Raw genomic sequence first — 14,249 nt, forward strand, 5'->3', positions numbered from 1 at the left:
ATTGATTTTACGTCAGCAATTACCTTTTTCTTTATAATTAAGGCATTTAAATTCTCTTCTATTCTGGGGAGGTGGACAGGAGATCAGATGCGCGACGGTACAAGATGTCCGTCACAAGCTCGTCCCAGAAACGAAGAGACAAAGGAGGTTGTGGAGCCCCAGAGAGAAGGTTAAGTCAGACAGTGACAGCAGGGACAGCGATGCTACTGTCTGACTAGCTCCAACAGGAAAGTAGAAAATTATTTTTTGCTACCAGTTCTTCATCTCCCATCTATCTTCTCCTATCCACCCCAGAAACACCCTCTCCTCTTCCTCTCCATCTCCCTTCATCTCCCTTAAACTTAAACTGCCCTTTAAAACAATACCCACAAGCATTTTCTGATCTGACACCATGAAGATTGTCTCAATTGTTATAATGGGATTACATGTAATTATCGTCAGAACATGACTGCTTGAAACTCTACAGGGATAAAATGAACCATCTTCACTTTTAAAGAGAACAAAGCCATTTTTCAGCTGCTTGTTTGGGAGCTGATGGAAACTGGATCGCATCACTATGCAGGTGCTGATGCCACAGGAAGAATCTGGATCTAATCAGCGCAACATAAAGAGCAGAGGAGCGCGTTGCTCATCTGTCAGGTAGGAAGATGATGCTCGGCGGTGACAACTGGAAGAGATTGCATTGATTCCCAGCTCTCCACCTTCACAGCACAGTTAATGTACACAGAGCAGCAGTGTGTATTATGCAGCAGAGATGGGAAAAGCAGGAGCAAGGGCACATGGTGCCTCTCGCATCCATATCTCCCGTGCAACAATGCTCAGGGACCGTGTGAAAATTATTTGTTTCTCTTTATTACACCCGCTCCATTAAATCAGCAAAAATGCAACACTTTCCCCTCAAATATCTTTAAGTAAAATCATCCCACTATTAAGTTTGAAAAAGAGGTTAGTGACTCACCAAGATAGATTATGTGTTTTCAAGGAGCAGAGAGACTGAATGGACGTCTGAAGGTAAAGCTCCTAGCATTCTAATTGAGCAGTGTTTCAATCCACTAGAGATCTTTGTCAGAGATTGTCAAATCACTATCACAAAGCCAAACAAGCAATATAGACACAAACACATTCATCACTCAGGCAATTGTGATTGAGAGTCGTTGGAACAACAGTACCACCTGATACTCCCACAGAGCATGCAAGTATAAGGAAGGCAAAAACAACTTGAAACAACATGTGAAATACAACAGCTCAAAGGTTAAACCAAATCACATAAATCAAAATGAAAACATAGGAAAACAGAAAATATTCATACATGTTCCAAATTTTTTGGATGTGTGGTCTGCACCTTGTTTGTCTGTAGAATGGACATAAGAGTAATGTCAGACCTAACTGTAGGGTTTCTGAACAACCTCCTATGAATGTGAAAGTGAATCCTAATCCTATCTCAACGACTGAGTAACAAACTGTCCTTCATGTCTTTAAAGATGCCGAAACTGGTTTTCTGTGCATTTGGGGTGGCAGAACAAGCTAGAATTATCTGGAAACATCTGACATATAGGAGCTGATATGGTGACAGCTACTTATTTACACATCCAGTAGACATAGAGTAACATTAGGATTCATTATGCGTTTTTTTTTTCATGTCCACCTGATGAATCTAAGTCAGTATTCCCTCTCTTTTAGTTCTGGTTTTGGTCTCCACCACCTCCAGAGGGAAATATCTGTCTCTTTAGCTGCTAAATGCTCCACTATGTTCACCAGCTGCTCTCTGACTGTGCCTAACTGTAACTAGGTCTCTACACTACTGTAAAAGGTTCTAAGGGTCTGCAAAAGTTCCCGTAATGTTACTAAAATTCCTCTAGATGATGCCAGAATCTAACCAGGACCAAAAAAGAACATCATAGGATGGCTGTCCAAAGGTTCCTGTATCATGATTAAAGGTTCTGCAAAGGTTGCAAGAACATAGTATGTGTAAGAGAACATAGATTACTTTGACTTTATTCATTTTATTCAGGGACAACATCCCCAAATGTTAGTTAAATGTAATGCAGTCTAAAATAACAGTCCTGTAATAAATCCTCATTCGTGAGACTTACAATATTCAGATTGTCTTTAAACAGTTGTAAAGAGGTGTTGATTAACTTCAACTCGAGGCTGCACCTCGGGGTGCTGTTGAATTGAAATGCATTATACAGACAGGTGTGTGTAAAGGCTAAAATGCATGTATATGGGACAGTTATTCTGCAAAGACACAGGCAAGTGTGCAAACCCTCTGATTCCAAAGTGCTATTAAGTTCCTCATCTTTCTCTAAGCTGAGGAGGTAAGACTTTAACTCCATGGCTTTCAAAGCAGACCTTAGTGTCTCATGATCTCCTGACAGAAGCTAAGAAGTAGAGATGAGCCAAATATGTTATTTAATTTAAAAAAAATAAATTAAAAAAAAGGAAAGATTGCTTGCATTTCCATTCTAAATCTATCGAAAAGTGTTGATGTTTGAGTAAAAGCTAACAGCAAACCACCGGGGAAACTGATTCAAATGCCTACCTACATGTTTTGAAGCCTCATTAATGACACTACAGCACACTGAGCTCTTAGGGTTCTCTGAGTGTTCTCACTGTTCTGAAGAATGTGACAGAGAGATCCTCACTGCACAAGAGACCATGTTGGTGGTATTTTTTTTTTTTTTCTGTTTGCTGTGAAATTCACTAAGTTGCTGATCCTATAAGTCGACTTGGTTTATGCTTCTGTTATGCTGGCTCTAGTTATAGTCAAGCAAAAACCAAGATAATCCAATTTCAAAGTCGAGCAGCAACTTTAATACCACAGAAACAAGCAGTGAATATCTGAAGAATATTTCAATGTTAGCTGCTCAGAAAAGTGAATATATGTGTTGTTCATTTACCATTGGCAAGTCAGAGTGGTTTCTGTATAGCCTGCCTATGTTCTGTAAGCACACATACAGAGCAATAAGTGTTTATGTGCCAAAAAAGGTTATTAACAAGAATGTTAATAGAATAAAGGCAAAACAAATAACAATTTAAATTTAAAGACTGGAAGGGAAAAAAAAATCAACTGCCAAAAACTGCATAGCAAGCTGCCAGCTACACATTTTTCTATGAAGTTAATTTCACCAACTCAGCCTCACTTCCCATCTGCTCAGGAAACCTTAGTGCGAGAATGACCAATACAAAGCTTTCAAAGAATACAGAACAACTAAATAAACATCCGTTCAAGGCCACTCTCTTACTGCTGTCTGTAGGCTCACACGCATACCTATGAGTGCCCAATCTGTAACAGGATTTCATTTACTGCCAACAGTTTTACCCTTCACTCCACACTTCATTCATAAGAAGCAGCAAATGCCTCAAGGAGCGTGACAGCAAGTGACGAGATGGGCGGGAAATGCAGGACTGAAAGAGGTGGAAAGTAACCAGTCACACCTGATGTCCATCATATTGTCAATCTATGTCATTGTGCACCAAAATGACATATACAAATGTACAACATAGGCCATGTTCTATGTTCCGCCCTAAAAGAAGATACTCATACATACCTACCTCAAACATTACCATATTATGGCTGAAACATTTTTGACACAAAAATATTAATGTTGGGAAATAGGGAGGAGTGTGATGGCCCTGGGGGGTCAAAACAAAACATTTCACAAAATACGACAACGTTTCAGATCGCGGAGTCAATAATTTGTCAATAGTTTGTTTGCATATGATGTCAGAATTGATTGAGTATCAAAACTCGTTGATAAAATGGGGGGAAATGCAAGAAACTGACTGAAAAATGCTGCAAATCTTTGCCTGTGCTTGGGAAGAGCAGAGTTAAATAATGCTTAAGTATGCAGTGACCACTAACTTATTTTGTCTTTTGTCGTGTTTTATGAATTGTTGTTGTGTTTTGACTCTCAGGGCTACCACAGAGGAGGGAAGCAGCCTTCACATATAAGTTTCAGTCCTTACACCAAGTGTATCTCTGAATGCAGTTAACGCAGAAGTAATGGAAAAATGGGAAAAATCAATATAAAATCACAATTAAAAACATCAAGGAGGCAAGAAAAAAAAATCCTAAAAAAAAAAAAAGTATTATGAAATACTGGTCGGAGGCACTGTACAACATCATTTCTTCTTTCAGATCAAGTAAGACAAAGCTCCTATGTAAGGAGTGAACAGCGCATTTAAGTTCTAGCAGCTCTGGCTTTTGGATATTTCCTCAGTAGTTTCCAAACTGATTATGCAATTTTTTAAACTTTCTATTCTGACTGCACAAAAGCAGCAAGGTCATCTAACAATACGTCTCACTGTGTAGCAGCACCAGCATGCTCAGTATACACATACACACAGTTTATTGATTGTCTCTTGCTTCTCAATTCACAGGCATCCTTTGGGTTGTTATTGAAAACCTTCGGTATCCTGTGTATGTTGGACAATCAACAGAGACACAGGAATGCAGCTCAGAGAGGGTCAAAAGCAGAGTAATTAACAGCTTAGGTTGTGTGCTAATTGCTACACAGTGGCACAGTGTGTGTCCCAATCAACGCCTGGTCTGTCAGAGCAACACCGCCAGCTCATGTGAATGGAAAGTAGAAATACTCACATTTTACATTTGGCATCTGCTGGGCACTGCGAGCGAAGAGCAGCACAAACAAGTAAACAACGTACACTATATGTATGGGTATGTTGGACTTCAAAATGAGAGGATGAAAGGTCAGTGTGCTCCCTCTCTCTAAGACACTGCCTTCTCCCTCAGATACATTCTATTCTGATATAATGAAAGTCAACAGTTTAACAAGCAGTTTGCTGTAACAACATAACTGCCCACTTGATTTCATTTCTGTACATAGATGCCAAAGATGATAACCATACACTAAACTTAAATTACTTTGTTAGATTACCAACATAGGTTGTCATGGAACTAAAGTCACCAAATGTAACCTTCATTGCATTCATTGTCTATGCAGCAAATTTAGCTCTGAATCCTAAATCCTGCCTTTCTACAAAACCTGCCACCTCCTTGTGACTAATCATTCCAAGCATAAAATGTATGTATGCATGTATGCATTTACAGCAAACCCATGACTGAGGCTGTTTTCAAACACTGCTACGTGACAGCCCAACTTTTAGCCCAGCCCTCTGAATGACGAAGCTCATCTTAATACCACTGACAAAGATGCTCTTGCTCTGGCTGCATGGCTCCTTATTTCACCTCCTTATTTGTCCCTTACCACCTCTCCATATAGAGCGTAACTGCCTCAGCAATAATGGACAATAACAAGATGCTGATATTGTAATGTATTCTGATGCATGGGGATTCACTGAGTTACTAGATTATTAATGAATTAATTTATGTATAATACTACCACAAATCCATCAATAAATACAAATTGCAGTTCTGACACTAGCACTTTACATTTTACAGAATCCTGTATTTCATAATGTCTCTGCTGCAACCCTGATATTTACTTACAGTTTGAGGAGACATACATCAGCTACACCATAACTTATGACATTCCCTGGAGCTCTGCATGCCTAGCTATGACATAGAATTGTAACACAGGGGAGTTAAAGAGAAGAGAGGTGAGGACTCATTGTAGGGGCATGGCATCAGTAGCCTGTTCCTGTAGATTCCTGCTGTACAACATCGAGAGAATTTGCTCCCTGTTCGCTGGGGAGGTCATTCAGATTTTCATCCAGTCACTTGCCATCTAGTTAGTCCACTGCAAGTCAGTCCTCATTGTCTGCCTTCATTTTTCATTATCGACAGGTTCTCTTGCAGGCTGAATTCAAGGTCAGGCTTTGGTGAACTCTGGTCAGTAGCACAGACCAGGGTGAGAGGAATTATTTTGACACTGTTTCACACTCAATATAACTCAATACAACTTCAATGGATGTACAAAATACTGATTATTAATTATCTTACTTAATTATCAAATGTACAAGGGGTACAAGATTGTGTAAAAAGAGAGAGAGAAGAGAACAACTTATGATGTAAACTACGAGGTATGGCTATTAATCATGAATTTGTGCTTATGAGGATAAAACTGGTGGTTCACAGTCACACTGAGTGTTATATTATATTAAAGGCTGGGTATTCACACACAACTGCTGTAAGTTTCCAATCAGTGACATCTTTAGTTCTCTGCTAGCTACTGATTGAAGTTCATGTGTTTTTGCTAAGGCGTCAGAAAATGATTCGCTTAAAAGTTGAGCAACGCATTAACTTGAAATTTTTGGTGAAATTGAACAAAACAGAAGCGGAATCTTTTCATACTTTGTATGGGGAACACTTCATGTCACGAGTGTTTGAATGGCACAAAAGAAGTTTAGTGAAGGCAGAGAGGATGTCCAAGATGATGAACGTTCCGGGCGCCCATGCACATCAAAAACTTCTGAAAGCATTCAACTAATTGAACAAATAGTTGGAAATGATCAACGGCTCAGTATAAGAATGAGAGCAGAAGTGGTGTTCATTGATAAAGAGAAAAAACAGTGAAAAAAAGTGAGAAGAAAGAGACCACAATTGTGGAAAAATGGTTTCATTCTTCATCAAGACAAAGCGCCAGCCCACACTGTGCTCTCAGTAAAGCAGTTTCTTCCCCAAAAACAAATCACAGTGCTTGATCACCCTCCCTGTTCACCTGATCTAGCACCATGTGACTTTTTCCTTTTTCCTGAGATCAAATCTGAGCTCAAAGGAACACGATTTGAGTCAGAGGTTAAGAAAAGAACGACAGAGGTTCTTAGACGACCTACTTCAGTGGAGGACCTGAATGCAGCAGGTGTGTTGATGCAGAAGGGGAGTATGTTGAAGGAGAAAGACACTGAAAAATGTTTACGTCTAATAAAATTGTATTACAGCATTCGTAAGATAACCTGAATTATACAGATGGGGATAATAGCACACACTCTGATCACTGAATAGAGGATGGCAAAAAGCTTCAGAGAGAAATTTAAACCCTGCTTACTTTTACTTTCTCTGCACACACACAATCACTGTGTGAAGTCGGCGGGTTTGTCAGATTTATGGTCCAGGAGTCCAGGACCCTGTACTCCTCCCCGACCAGCTGACTGTGAGTCAGCCTTTTGGACCTACTGATCACCAGTCAGGCACCCGGTGGGGTCAGAGTATGAGGTGGAAAGATAATAAATCTTCAGGAATAAAGAAAATTATCTAGGTGGGTGAGGTGTATTTAGGTTATATTTGCCATCCCATCAGTAGGTCAGGTGGGGGGTGGGGTCACTGAAATCAAATTTGACATTGGGCAGGTCTGGAACTGCCCTGCACAGGTAGCTGGCCTCTCTGTAGAATCACTGAAAGCAGAGCAGAATTCATTAAACATTCTCTGCTGTGATTTTTTTTTTTTTTTTTTTCCTAATGTTATGCAACATGAGGCCACAACAGGGAGCAAATCTGAAAATGAGACTGAAGCTGTGAGAGTGAATTATTTTGGGATCTTAAATAATTGAGAGAACTCTGACATGAAACTAGTTTATTCTGGTGTATTATTTGAAGTGCGCTAACTACTAGCCTCAGTGAATCCATAACTTTCTGTAAGAAAGAGCTGTACTGGATTCACTTGGAGTTACAGACATGGTTTTACATAACAATTCATACTTTTGACAACTAATGTGTATTAATTGATGTATTTTATAAAACTGTTGTTTTGGCTAATTTAAATATGGGCATTGAACAACAATAACACATAATGTACATACATAATGCATTCTACTCATAGCAAGGTTTACTGTATTCTCATTGCTCTAGTTGCATTGTAGCTCAGCTCAGGGACCCCACATTCACATTGATCTCTGGTTGATGGACAGAGTGTTAGCTTTCATTCATTCATTTTCAAGCAGAGGTACAGACCAATCATCCAGTCAGACACACTAAAACCAGTTACTAGTTTTAGTGTTGCATGAAAACTCAGACAGCTTATCCTCCTCATCCTGACTCATCAGTTTGGACATAGTCAGTCAGCCAATAGCAGCAAAGGAAAAGGCACTGTCAGTCAAACCCTGTTTTTTTTTTTAATTGTCACAGTATTTAGAAAGAAAGAGGTGTAGTGCATGGGCGGGAACAGAGCTGTTCTCTCATGACTTTGGACAATTGACTAAACTGAGTGTCAAGTCCTACAAGTTGGCAAATGTCAGATTCTTACTTTGAATTCACAGCAGTTGTTCGCTCAGTCCTCTGAACGGCTGTCCTTTCAGCACCATGGACAGCGACAGTGTTCACCAGAAGCATCAGCAAATACTGATCTCTTTTAACGTCAATCTGTTGAATAGAATGGTGAATAGTTTTCTGTGGGCCACACAAGGAATATAAGGGAAGAGAACAGGTTGTCTGTTTATTGTACAAAGCTTTATAGTTACACTGATACTGTAGGTCACAAGTTTGAGACGTCACACCAAGCACAAAGAAATGTAGTGGGCTGGTATAGAGTCACTCATTAATAGATATAGAGGTGTATTCATTTTGTGAGACAGACAACTGGCAACTAACCAAAATCACTTTAAAAACACCTTGGCAAGGTTTGCTTCTCCTTTAATTATTTCTGATATTCTTGAATGGTCCTAACTGAAACCACAATGTACTCATGTTTAAATTGTGTTATCATTCAAAATCAGATAAAACTGTCATGTGTTTATATCCAACTCCTTATACTTTGGCACTTCATTAAATCCTTGAAAAAATGAGAGACACAATAACTCCACAAGAGTAATTAATGTCCAGTTTCTCTCTCCATATGACACTATTCTCATTATTCATAACACGTGTTTGATTTGCAGTCGAATAATACAAGTAATCCTCATAACTAGTTACAGAGAACATAAATATACACATAGAAAGCATTAGGCCGCTGCATGACCTTCTGTCAGCCATGGAATTTGAATTCCTCAAGTGGGTCCTGATGATGCAGGATGATCACCACAACAGTCCAAACAATGAGTTTCCTCTCAGTCTGCCACACTTGATGTTCACAGCTCTTAAAAGGCAACAAGGTTTGGACCAAATGAACCAAACTACAGACATTAAAGCATCCTTAGTCAGGATTTTATAACATATCCACAGTTAAGAAACAGTCAAGGTTTGATAAAGCACAAAAACACTGGGTTAGGTTTAACAAAAGATTGTAGTTTGGGTTAAAATAAGTTCTTTCTTAAGAGCAGAGGACCTTTGTTGTCATGGTTCGTTGCTCTAAGTCATCTGACTTCCTGTTACAGCCAAAGTAAAACATAATGACCATTAAAATGAAACTATGGGCCGTATTAAGCTGCTGGACAGATGACCTATGGGGTCAACTGACTTTATTCACGTAAAAGCAATAATATTGAAAATATAAATTTTTAATGTTTTCTCTCTATTGATGTAATCTTTATTCTATTTACACTGATGATTTTAAAATAATTCAGTTCAAGACTCAGAGTAGGCACAATGTGCTAATTTTCTCAGTGTGTGTGAGAGATTTTATTCATGCTGACATTATTTACAAAGAGAGGAAATAAAACAGCAGATTCCCTCGGCTGCTTAGCTTTACCAGGAGAGATGGTTGCAGAACTCTCTGCATCACAGCCACAGCTCCAGCTTGCAGGAGCTTTATTAGCAAACATTTCTCACAGCTAACAATGACCTTGATGCTCCGTTTACAGGGCAAACCTGCTCAGCGCTGCACTCCAAAATACCCACAGGGGGCAACATAAAGAGGCAGAGAAACATGGAGAGACCTCAACACATGGAAAACACTGACAGGAGATGTAAAAGATGAGAAGAACAGTAGCTAAAATCAATACAAATGGCATCTTCTGCACCACATAAACTTAGTGCTTGTTTAGAAGTGTGTGTGTGTGTGTGTGTGTGTGTGTGTGTGTGAGAGCAGATACATACTGCATGCCTTCCCTGTGTGTGTTCTATGTGAAAAGGGAGACTGATTATTTAGTTAGTTTGTGCATGAAAAATTCATGAACTGTAGCTGTAATAAATACAGTAGATTGATGTATTACAAAGAAGTAGGTGCAGTGAGGGGTGGCCCATCCCCCTAGGGTGACCAATCACCCCCCAAAAACCAAAGAAATACTATTTTTAAAAACTTAAAAATAAAGAAAACAAAATATGCCTTATGTCTTGTTACTTACCAATTTTATACACACTTTCATTTCAGCTCAGTGTGAGAGTCTCTACAGCACTTTTTTTTTTTCCATGTCTGGTCGCATTTCTCGTCTCCTGTTTCACGTGTGTGTCTTAGCCTCTCACACAGAAACACAGCCCATTCAGTCACACATATATAACCATCCATCCATCCAGTATCTATACTGGTTATCCTTTGAGTGCTCTCTTCACTCACTTTTTTTCCAAGTAATCATCAGTAAGTTACATTTTCAAATAAGCAATCTGTTACTGTTACAGCAAAACCGGTAGAAAAATGCTTTTCCAGAGTCTGTTTCTTTCCTACGTTTAGCGTACTAGTGGAAGGTACCCCATCCTACAGTGTGTCAGTGTGCAGGTGTAGCTCAGTTAGCGACATCGCAGTGAGGACAGCCTTTATGTTATGGAAATATTCACATGATTTTAAAATTGTGGGTGAAAAGGGAAAGAACATCACAGTGAAATCACAGTTCAGCTAAAGCTGTCACTCCAAAGGCATAACGTTACCCAACACTGCACCACAGAAGCACTCCTTGTCCATGTGTGTTGTCTCCTGTTTATCACAGGTTTAACCAGGGAAAATACAGACAGACCACTCACATTCACGCCTACAGGCAGTTTAGTCTTGCCTGTAGATATGCAGGCCTTTGGAGGATGGGATGAAACCAGAGCATCTGTAACAAACCTATGCAAGTGCTAAATGAGCAATAATAATGGATTTAGATGAATTCTCAATTTACCCTCTGATGGCTCAGCTTATAGCACAGGATATGTATAACAGCAGACCCCAGTTTAACTGACTGGTCTGTCACAACCCCTCTATCTTGCATTTATTTAGGGCCTAAATGAGTGTATTCTTTGATTTCCATTTATTAATCTAAAAAATAAGTAAATGATCAATAGCTGAGATTGAAAATATATCATTCAGATTACTGCCGACCATCCATTAAAAGGAGTCGATAGCTAACGTTACACACTGCTGATTATTTATTGATTTTACAAGACAATGTTGCTTACCAAACTTTAAATGCAAAAATGATGTTTCTACATTGCTCACAGTACATAACATGGGCAACCACAAGTCAAGAGTAGGGGTCAACACTATGGAGGGGGGGGGGGGGGGGGGGGAGTCAGATGACTTCAAATTGCCTGTAGGCGTGAATGTGAGGTTGTTTGTCTCTGTATGTCAGCCCTGTGTCTCAGTGTCAGCTGGGATTGACTCTAGTTGCTCCATGACCCTCAAAGGAGAAGTGGTATAGATAATGGATGGATGAATAGAGCGCTCTGCTTCCAATTCTCTGATTACATTTTCATTTATTTGTTACTGACTATCAGATTTTTTTTTTTTTTTAATGTAATTCGTTACTACATTCAGTAATAGGGAGGCACTGCCCTTAAAAGACTAATGATAGCGATTCACTAATTCAGTCTCATATTAACTATTAATGTGGAACTCTTATTAATAATTAAACAATTACAACCAAAATTACCCCATCAATAGTTAGTAAGGATTCATGATTTGGAGTATTGCAGTGTAAAGACTGGTAATATTCTCTTATGTACAATATTAAACAGACCGGGAAAGGATTCACTATTGAAAAGTATTTAACAAATACCAAAGTTGACAACACACAATATCTAATCTAATCTAGGAATACCACTAACTTTAAGTTGTATTTGTACTTCCAGGTACAGCAGGCTGAAATGATTTCAATGCCAGCTAATGCTAGCTTACCATGCTAATACTTTAGCCTTAGCTAATGCTAAACTTGAAGACTAGCTATCACATAATACTGGGGAAAAGTAGTGGTGATGTTAGCTTAGCACAACACAAGTTCCAACAATGTATCTTCTGGTAAAATGGAATTAAAAATTAAGCTGTTTGACCCTTATCTGTGTATAAGAGCTGTGTACACCCTATTTAATAGAAGACATGGGATTACCCCATGACTGTCCTCTAGTGTGTGGGGGAGGTTAACAAAGACTTCTTCTTAGCTCTTATGTTTGTTACCAAGGTTCCAGTCCAATGCAGACTTCTACCTCAGACATGACTCATGAAGGTCAGACTCCATGGAGAGAGAGGAACAACTGGAATTTTTTTTGCCTGGTGACATCATGGGTCCTGGGCCACACAACGACCAATGGTAGCTGGAGTTCGGAAGATTTTACACCTAGGTATGGAAGCATGAGGGACCTTGGGAGACTGGGTTCATTGGCCTCCCTTTGTCTGTGCAAAAGGAGCCATGTAATGCAATCATCCATTTTGAGTGGACTGGATGCTGAGCTTCTGTGTGTTATTCCCTAACAGAGCTGTACGTGAGACACAAGAAGTTTACCATTTGGCCTGAGGGAACATATCACTATCCTGATAATTAGACTGAACTGGAATTTTGTTTGCTCTCATTCATTCAGATGTACATTTATTTTTACTTTATTCTGCACTAACAAATCAGGGACGTATCTGTCTTTTTTCTCAGCTCTAGTATTCATGATCTAGGGGGTCTAAAACACAGACGCCATGACACAAGCCTGAAATTAATTTCTACCATACACACCTGTTGAGTGACTCTCACTGGAATCAATGCGGCACCATCTTTGGACAAGTAGTTTCCGTATTTCCATGAGCTATGTAACCAGCTAACTATGTCAGAAGATAATGTCTCCATTCTTAATCCCACCTATAAGTCTCTATTTTTTTTTTATCTTTGTATTTCCAGTACACAGACAGAGCCAGGGTGTTTTCAGTCTACTGTTGAAGTTGAGGGAAATGTTCTTAGTTTAAGCACAACTAAGCCAAAAAAAAAAAAATCGATTTCATTGAGTAAACTGTGGTACAGAAATGTAAAAATCATAAAATATAACAGCAGTCCTGAAAATGTCTCAGAACTGAAGACATAAGGGATGCAGAGAGTTTTGTGAGCTTTCTGGGGAGTTGTCTAAAATGTGATGGAGAGGATCTGCTGCTTCAACGGGGCTGAGGCAGCGGAATAATGAATCTGCGCAAAGTTCACCCCGACAATTAAAGAGAAGGTGATGCAGAGGACTTGAAAGGTCAGATATCAGGGCACTGAGGTTGTCAGAGTCGATGGCCCAGAGAGACACATGGGGCTGACATTATCAATGTCTGCAACAATCCTATGAAAGGCGACTAATAAAAGTCCTGCAGCTCACATCTCCCAGCCTTCTCCATTTCACTATTTTAGTGTTTGCCTAATTCATATTCTCAAATTACTGTGCATTTAACTGTTTCCACAGCTGTAAGCAGAGTGTTTGAGCTCATGCTACTCGCTGAAAATGTTCTATGATGAGTGGGATGAGTCTGGATTTTCTATTTCTGCTCCCCTTTGCTCTCTGCTCACAGTAAAGCCTGGTGCAGAACACATTATTTCTGCCAGAACTGGCCTGCCCTGGATGAATTTTAAAATCTGAGACGGAAACCCTGGAATCAAAGCTTTCAGAGACTCTACATCAGTTTTCAAACATGTCTCTTTTTATTGTAGCCTACAACAATATTTCTTTGTAGGTGCAACACCATGGAGGTGCTGCCAGCTGCTCCAGTGGTCAAACACGGTACTGCAACAAAAATAATCACAAACAGCCCAAACATTTTCCTCACACAGCCACCATTATAAAAGACATCCATGAAACTGTTGACAAGGACACTTCCAACTGCACAAATGTAAGTGATTATGCTAATGAATTTTTAAACTTAGGAGGTTTGTAAACTGTAAAAAAAAAAATAATAATAAAAAAACGGTTATCTCAAGTTTTATTGAGAACAGTGACGGCAGACCAAAATGCGTCTGTGGCTACAGTGAGGGAGGTCGCTACCTCTCATTTCATCTTATACTTCTCCAATGTAAACAGTGATTCCTAGGACTAGGGGTGCAATCCCCTTACAATAACTGTAACAGCAAATGTCTTGATATGTAAGGCAGCAGAGCAGCTGTTGGAATTGTCCTGTGATAGGACACTATGCCATTTGAATAAAAATGGCCCTGTGTTTAAAAATATTCAACTTTAAGTTCATTTCTAAGAAGATTGAAAACTTCAAAATAAATACTAAAAATAAAATAATTTCTATAGCACCGACGAGTAC

This window comes from Lates calcarifer, linkage group LG7_2 (genome assembly GCF_001640805.2).
Source record: "Lates calcarifer isolate ASB-BC8 linkage group LG7_2, TLL_Latcal_v3, whole genome shotgun sequence".
NCBI classification, from domain to species: Eukaryota; Metazoa; Chordata; class Actinopteri; family Centropomidae; genus Lates; species Lates calcarifer.